The sequence below is a fragment of the Aptenodytes forsteri genome, unplaced genomic scaffold, assembly GCF_000699145.1.
Source record: "Aptenodytes forsteri isolate BGI_AS27 unplaced genomic scaffold, ASM69914v1 Scaffold158, whole genome shotgun sequence".
In the NCBI taxonomy this organism is placed as follows: Eukaryota; Metazoa; Chordata; class Aves; order Sphenisciformes; family Spheniscidae; genus Aptenodytes; species Aptenodytes forsteri.
Window position 1 is genome coordinate 1940123 of NW_008794601.1, and position 8789 is coordinate 1948911.

Sequence of the window (8789 nt, forward strand, 5' to 3'; positions counted from 1 at the left end):
TGAAGATAATAGCCGCGGCGGGGGTTTTTTTTTTTTCTCTCCCTTTTTTTTTTTTTTTTTTTAAAAAAAAAAAAAAAAAAAAAAAAAAAAGGAAGCAGAAATATTTCCCTTTCCTTGGTGTCTATATAGGAGCCTGGGAAACTGGGAATAAAACTGCTCTTATTCTCCCTTCAAAATGGAGAAAGTCTGCAACAGTTGAAAAATGCCTCAACAATCATGTTGAAAAAAGGACCATTTTTTTCACTGGATAAAAATCAGTAGCCATATTAATTTCAGAAATACCACGAGACAAAGTAAGTTTTGTCCAGCTGAATATAGTGAGCCAAAGCATACACACGTGGAAGATAAGAAAACTTCCTGACCATTTTCTTTTAAGTGTAACAATTACTTCCGTTGCTCATCAGGTTTAGAACTGATTATAGATTTTTGTTTTTCAGAGAAATCAAATGCAGAATTTAAAATAAATTCTGTTGAAGCATTTTTATGAATGTCATGTGCAAAACACACTGGGTCCCACTGGCCAGATTTCAAAGGATTGGCTGGAAAAAATAGTAGCTGGCTATAAAGGAGGAATTAAAAACTTGAATAATACATGTGATAGAAAGAAATAAGGTTGACCCAAAAGCAAAGCACTATAAAAACATTCTGAAATTAAGATTTCCATGCTATGTTAAATATTTTCTAAATTAATATCTTCTATACGTAGAGATGGCATTAAAATACCCAGTGTGCTGTACTTTCACGTGCAGTTCCACACGGTTTATATAGGTGTGTCTTTGTCTATAGCAGTTATATATGTGTATGTCGCAGTTAGTGCATGCAGCAGCCTTCATCTTCATGTACCAAAGTATTCTATGAATGAACACAGCATTCTTTTCATGGTCCACGCATAAATATGAATACATATTCCACATGAATACATAATGCACCTTTGAATCTTTCAAACCCTGGGGATACACAGCACTCTCCAGAACAGAGTAATACTTATAAATAATAAGAGCAGTACTTCTTGCTTTATTCCACGAACAGAGACAGCAGCAAGTGTCTCTTGGTGTGTTCTAGCCCTTGGGTGAGATGAGCTGAGCTGGTGCCTGGCAGGCAGGTCCTGCTGGCTGCGGGGAGGGTTGAGGCATGCCCAGCGGTGCCTGGGAGGGAGAGGAGATGCTTTCCTGGCTGTGGCGGGGAGCTGGGGACCAGCACAGCAGCCTGTGCAGCTGGGGCTGTCTCCTGCCACCCCATTTTGGGGAACACTGCAGCTTTCAGGGAGTCCTGTGCTGTTCCAGGTCAATGATTCATGTATCGCTGTGTGTCAGCTTAAAATTCACTTGTGTGTGGGGAGGGCACAGCCCAGTTCTGTGGGCTCCAGAGAGTGGTCAAAGGTTGAATCCTGCACAGGGAGAGGAAAATTTGCCAGAGAACAGACAAGTGCTGATTTCTCTCTTGCAGCTACCACTTTCAGATAGGAAGATGGGTCAAGTCAAAGTCTTAGATTAGACCTGCTCCAAAATTGGGTGGATTTGCAAAGCAAATCCTGGCTGAAGGGGATGGGGTCTGCCCTTAGCGACAGCCACAGCTCGCTGGAAAATGAGCAATGTTAGCATTGCCAGCTGGGGTTTTCTTTCTTCCGAGATTCACAGTGACAGGACCCACTGCACCACCCACACTTCACAGCAGGGTCGAGCACCAGCAGCTCTCACTTTACAGAGCAAGGGTGGTCCAAATCCCCAGCTTTTGCAAAACCTCCCACTATCTGCCTTCTACTGCAGCTCCTGAGATATGGTTTGCGTAAATATGGTTTGCTAAACATGTCAAAATCAATCCAAGTGAACGATGCTATGCAACTTTGAGACAGTTTCCTCTACCCGGGATCATATCATGAATTTCCTAACAAGACATGACGCATAAGCTCAGCAGGCCAAATATTACCACCTTTTTTCATTCAGAGTAACACTTTCTAACAGGTTTATTCCTGGTTTAGAGAGGCAACTGCTGGCCCATGAATTTTTTAAACTAATATCGGAGCTTCTATGCTACTCCTACGTGTCATGGGGTACTCTGCAGATGCTCAGAAGATGCATATATGTAACTGCTTCCCCCCCAGCCCTTTCCATTGGGCATAATTTGGCATATCTCTCACAAACATCTATGCTGCTTAGCACATTTTAAATAAGTAATGAGAAGGCACTATTCTTCTGATTGCAGCATTCCTAATGATGGCAGTGATTAAATAAATGACTCTAACCCCATGTCATGATGGCTTTTAAGGCAAGGAAATGGTGACATGAATAAGGAATAGGTGTGAAATCAGTAACATAATCATTCAAGGGAAACAAAAATCATGATGTTGGTATGAATTAGAGCTCTTGCTCATTTCTGACAGTGGTCTTGTGTTTCCACTCTGGTTAAATTTAAAGAGTTTTGGGTCAGGTCTTATCAGCGAGAGAGGGAAGTCTGTCTGCTGGTTTATAATGTCTAGACAGCTGCCGAGGTATATTGATAAGCGCACAATTAGATGACCCTCCCCTTCCCCTTTTCTGTGGGCTTTGTCTGCCTTGTGACTTGTGCTGCTCAGACCCGTGGTTAGGAAGGAGACTACTTTTGGCACATGGTGTGCTAATCCAGGCAAAGACGTGGCTGAGAAGCTCCAGTGACAACCTGGAAGGTTTAGCTAACCCGGGTTCCCAGCGTGGTGCACAGAACAACTGCTGAACACCCCAAAACCTGGAATCCAGCTTTCTTCCTAGTGCCTCTGGGATAGCGCATGTTCATTTTAATTCACCTGTGTTTTGGACAAAAAGGGAGCAATTCCACTAGGCTATCTAAGGTTCCCTGTCCTCATTTGTAGATCTCTTCCTGCCTGCACTCTGCAGTGGATCATTAATATTTCAGGTTTATTTTCCATTCAGCTACGTGCCTGCAGCACACAGCTGATTCTAGCATGAAAAATTCACAGCAAATTACAGCTATCCGGAGGTCCAGTGATTGCCGGATGAGTCAGGCCCAGGGTCCCACTGCGGTTTCTCCCTCTCCCCTTTTTTGGGTGCCTGGCTGCTGCAGTGTACTTGGACCTGTGCAGGGATATTTGTTTTCCTTTGCACGGCTTCAGCATAGGGATTGTCAAAGATCAATCCCAGCAGAGCGGTGTGTCAGTAGACTGCGTGTTAAGAGAGGTGGCGGCATCAGAGGGTTTTAATATATGCTTTAGTGTTGTTACTGCAAGTTATTCTTGCTATTACAGCCTAGAAAAGACCAACACAGGCCCCTTTGTGTGGGCTACTATAAAGGCACAAAAAAGAGAGTGGGGATCCACAAAGGTACAAACAGCATCGAGGTTAGATAACTGGTCCCAATGGGCTCAGCCCAAAAATGGGGTTGGACATCCCCTTCGCAGCCAGCGGAAGCAAGTAAGGGCCTCTGAGTTTTGAGAGATGAGGCAGACAGGGAGAGGAGAGAGGAGCCAGTGTCCTTATTTTGAACATGCAAAGCTGAAGCACAAGGAACTTAAGGCTGGAATTGAATTTCCAGGTGGGTGAGCTTAAGGTGCTGGGTGTGTGGAAGATGCTAAACTCTTCTGAAAAGCCAACCCTTGATTGCAGCTGCTAAGTGCCAAGAAATCTGACCACTGGTGTGGGAGTCAATCCCGTAGCACCATCTGAGAATCTAAGAGGGACTGTTGCCTTGAAATCTGGCTCGAAGCTACATGAGCAGTCACCTAGGCAGTGGGAATTTTCTTGCTGTTCTCGGGGGTGTGTGTGTCAGGAGCAAAGGCGTCATAAGCAGAGAATGGAGAGGGGTGGACTAGTAACAGAGTTAGATGCCTGCAGCAAAGTATGTAGGCGCTCAGTCGGTGTCTCTGAAGGGGGTGAATCATGTTCATCTGTTTCAGTACCTTGATTGGGAGACCACGATACGGTGGGTTTTTTTCTCTTCTATTCAAGTCTTCTCATGGGTTTTCTACTGTTATGAATCCTCATTGCAGAATGGGGCTGGATAGCAGGAATTTTTGGATGAGCTCATTTATAAAACATGTTTAGCGATTCACTGCAGCACTTTAACGGGATGTACCCACTGATGGGATTCAAAGACATGTCTCTCAGTGATAGCTCTAAAAAGTAACATGGAAAATACATTACTCCAGTGCACTTAAGGATAGATTCAGTGTATGGCAGAGAGCAGCTCATTTCTCTCTCCATGCATGAACAGATGTCAGAGATCTTTTCTGTATCTCAGCACAGAGTAAGCGCACCTGAGCTCTGTCCTCACCTGTAATGAGGCTTGCTGGAAAAGTTCTCCAGTCTTTCACAATGGTTTTTGACTGCTGAAGGAGGATGCCTCCATTTCTGAAGTCCTGCTGAAGTTGTGTTATTCTTTTCATTTATCCTGTTGCTTGGTGCTGTGCACTCAGATCTGTTTTGTCAGGCATATGACCAAGGTTTCTCTCCGCTCCTGGGTGCGGTGGCTTAGACCGATCCCATGGAAACTGCTTTCCCTTTTTTAATAGCTCTTGCAGACACATCTATCAATATTTCAGCCTCTACTTTTTTCCCCCTAGACCTTCTAAAGGCCAGGGCCATGCATTATGTGGAATTATTTATGGATCTAATGTCAGTAACAGCCTGTTAATATCTGTGCCACTTCTCTGAAGATTGCTTTAAAGTGATCTGGGGGCCAGGGCAATTGCTGGCAACCCAACAGACACCCCTGCTCCTTTCCCAGGGCCTCCCATTTCCTTGGCACCAGAGGAAGATTAGAAGCATCCAGCAATGCCGTACTCAGGAAGTTATCAATAAACTGATGATTAAAGACTGGCACTTCTCAGCCACTGGTAAGTAACACTAAAGTAGCTGATGGCTGAGGTTCACATTTACTGATATTATCAGCCAGTGGCAAAGGCTGTCATAGTAAGAGCCATTTGTTTCGTAGCACTGGCGAGCCATTAGGCCCAGTTGGGTGGTAGACAGATAGTAAGGCCTGAATTCTTAGGGTCTATCAGCTAGGAAATCTTCAATATTTCCATGAGTCTTCACTGGTTTGCACATCAGTGGATTCAACCTGCAGCCTTTTATTCACTTATTTGTTAAAGCAGTAATGATTTATGCAGTACTATGAGGCTATGAAAGATCTACTGGCATAAGAAAGCAAAAGGGGAAGAAAATTCTTAATTTCAAGTTACAAGTGACACTTACTCATTTTGATAAGGGCTGGTAGGACAACGTTTTGTTTCCTGGTCAGTAAAACCTGAATCAATTAGGACTGCCTCTTGCTGTGTACAGCTTAAAGCATGTACTGTCTATGGTGTCATGTTTGAAGGGTTGGGTTTAGCCTATTTATTAGTTGTCTGGTGCCTCTGTGTCTGAAAATCTGAATGCGCTCCAATCTCCCCACTCTTCCTGGCTGATGGCGTCCTTGTTAATGTCTCCCGAATCTATAACCCAAGGTCAGAGGATGCAGTAAATTCAGAATTGATTTGTTTGAAGTGATAGCAGTCATCCGATAGCGAGCAAGAGAAACTTCTTTTCCAAGCCCCATTGCCCTCTAATGGCCAGTGTTGAATTTGCACGGCAAAATGAACAATTCAGAGGGCCAGATAGGACCTACTGAGGAAATTGGTCTGTTGTGATGGTCCAGTGTGTGCCTTATTTTCAAGAACCCCTCCAAACTGTTCACAGTGAAGATTGGTTTGGGGGTGCAAAGAGCAAAAGGATTGCTCTCTCTTGGTAGCACCATCCCTCAGAGACAGATGGAGGGAGGGAAAAGAGGGATGAAAGAGGGTGGTAAATTCAGAGATTGAAAAGAGATGGAAAAAAAGACATTTTTGTTTTCCCATGGAGTAAGGTGAGATGGAGGAGTGGAGTGCTCACTCATACTAAAAAAAAAAAAAAAAAAAAAAACTTCGATTCTAGTATTCTGCCTGAGCTAATAAAATGGCATGGTATCATTCAACTTAGGCATATTCACACAGACACCCCTTCAGTCTTTTCTCGTATGACATGTTCTCTGTTACTCTTTTTTCTAGTGACTTTCCTCTTCTACATCTGTTCTAACTTCTTAAACCCATCAGATATCTTTAACATGATGACTGGGCATGAGCTAAGGGTTCCAAATGAAGTCTCATCAGTGCTAATTTACTGAAAAGAAGGGAGGTGGGGTTCGCACCAATAAAAAAAAAAAAAAAAAAAAAAAAAAAAAAAAAAAATCCACCCCAAAACCAGTGGTAAACTGCTTTGCTTTTGGGCTGGGAGCAAGACAAGGTTCTGGCACATGGTTCCTGCACAGCAAATGCAAACTCAGTCAGTGTCAGTTCACTGGTAGTGATTGCACTGTGCCAAAATCCCTTCTGTATCTTACTATATGATGCCAGCAGGTGGGCTTGCTGCTCTGCTGTACTGTCTGTGTGGCAAATCGAAACCAGTGGTAAACTGCTTTGCTTTTGGGCTGGGAGCAAGACAAGGTTCTGGCACATGGTTCCTGCACAGCAAATGCAAACTCAGTCAGTGTCAGTTCACTGGTAGTGATTGCACTGTGCCAAAATCCCTTCTGTATCTTACTATATGATGCCAGCAGGTGGGCTTGCTGCTCTGCTGTACTGTCTGTGTGGCAAATCGTGCTGAGCAAGGGGCCCTGAGCCAGGAATAAGGGAACAGCTGGACCCAGATCAAACTATGGCAATCCGGTGAAAAGTGTGAGACTGCAGAGGGAAATGCATCTGATGATGCAGTAGCCCTCTGGGGCTATGTACTGTAGGCTCTTGGCAACTGGAGTGCTGAAGATGTCTTCAGTTTTCTTGGGTTCACTTTCCTCTTGCAGTAGAGGCATTTTAACAGTAGATGTCACGTTTGCATAACAGAACAATGGACTGTAGCTACAGACGAGCCCTTTTGTGCAAGGCCTGGCTGGAATGACAGAACATGTGCTCCATCCAGGAGATACTATCACCTGTTCTATGGATGCTGGGGCCAAGAAAAGCTGTAAATCATAAACTGCTATAGATGTGTGCTCTTATATATTTTTCTTAGGTTTCTACTGCAAGTCATTGTTGAAGATGAATGCTTGGTCTCAGTATAGCACTTGCGCTCTGCTTGGGTGCTGGGGTGCAGGCTTTGCTTACTGAAAGTGTTCAGATATTAAGGAGGTTTGAGCCCATACAGGTCAGACAGGGTGCTGGTTTTCTGCAGGAGAAAGTAAGCCCAAGCTCCATGGTTTGGGAGTTGAATCTTAGAAAGATAATGAAGAAAAAGCAAGACTCTAGACTTTAGCTTGCTTCAAATCTCTATATCCTTCGAAAATTCTTGACTGCTCACAAAGTGGAAAAGGTTGGAAACCATGAAGAAATAGATTTTTAAGGTGGCAGAAAAATTGTGATCTTGTATCTTGTCAACCCTTATTATAAGCTTAATTCAGCTTTACTGGCTAACTTGGCAGGGTTTGGCAATACCTGTGAATGATCTTTTTGGTCCAAATTGGGAGTTCTAGGGATTTGGCAATGTTATAAATGATCCCACTTTACACTATTGTCATGTTTCATGTGTGAATGATGATCTTTAAAAAAAACAAAACAACTACCTCCAGTGTAGATAGAATACTTTTAATACAGAAATCTTTGTAAATACATTAATTACAGTTCATAAAAAATAAGTTCTGAATCTTTACACCATAGTCAAATACAGATAGATAAAAATACATTTCTGACTGTGCTGGTTTTGGCCGGGGTAGAGTTAATTTTCTTCACAGTAGCTGGTATGGGGCTGTGTGCTGGATTTGTGCTGAAAACGGTGTTGATAACACAGGGATGTTTTCGTTACTGCTGAGCAGTGCTGACACACAGTCAAGGCCTTTTCTGCCTCTCACCCCACCCCACCAGCGAGCAGGCTGGGGGGGCACAAGAAGCTGGGAGGGGACACAGCCAGGACAGCTGACCCCAACTGACCCAAGGGATATCCCACACCGTATGACGTCATGCTCAGCATATAAACTGGGGGAAAGCTGGCCGTGGGGCCGCTGCTCCTGGGCATCAGTTAGTGGGTGGCAAGCAATTGCATCATGTATCACTTGTTTTGTATATTCTATTATTATTATTACTACTGCTATTTTATTTTATTTCAATGATTAAACTGTTCTTATCTCAACCCATGAGTTCTCTCACTTTCACCCTTCTGACTCTCTCCCCCATCCCACAAGGGAGGGGGGGTGAGCGAGCGACTGTGTGGTGCTCAGTCGCTGGCTGGGGTTAAACCACGATACTGACTCAAATAAAAAAGCAATTATCCAAAGTGGAAGAAAGCTATGCTCTTCCAATAAAATCTATCCTAAAACAAAAAACCCACCTCACTCCTCAAACTGAAGACTGTAATTTCATCACATCTGTGTTTTGCAGAGCATACAGTACTTGATTGGCAACCTCAAAGCAAGCCTAGCCCAAAAGAAGAAATTGGGTTTTTTATATGCATTTCTGCATCAGAGATGATGGATCTGCAACATGCAGTCACTGTAAATAACAAGGCTCTGCATTTGAAAAGTAACTGTACAGTTGTATGTTCAGTATCCGAACAAGATTACGCGGATCAGGATTTCAGCAGATGTGTGCTTGTTCGCGAACTTCAGTAGAAGGTTTCAGGCCCTCTGAGGATCGGGCTTTTATAAAAGTCCTAATAGGCCCTGGTCAGAACAAAGTACAGGTAAAGGTTAGTATGCACAATGGTGGCCCGAGGCCCCAGATCTTGTTTTGGTAGTTTGGCAGCCATGTGGTCTTCTCTAGCAAAGCCACTATGCCCAAGGGCTGGAAACTGCCT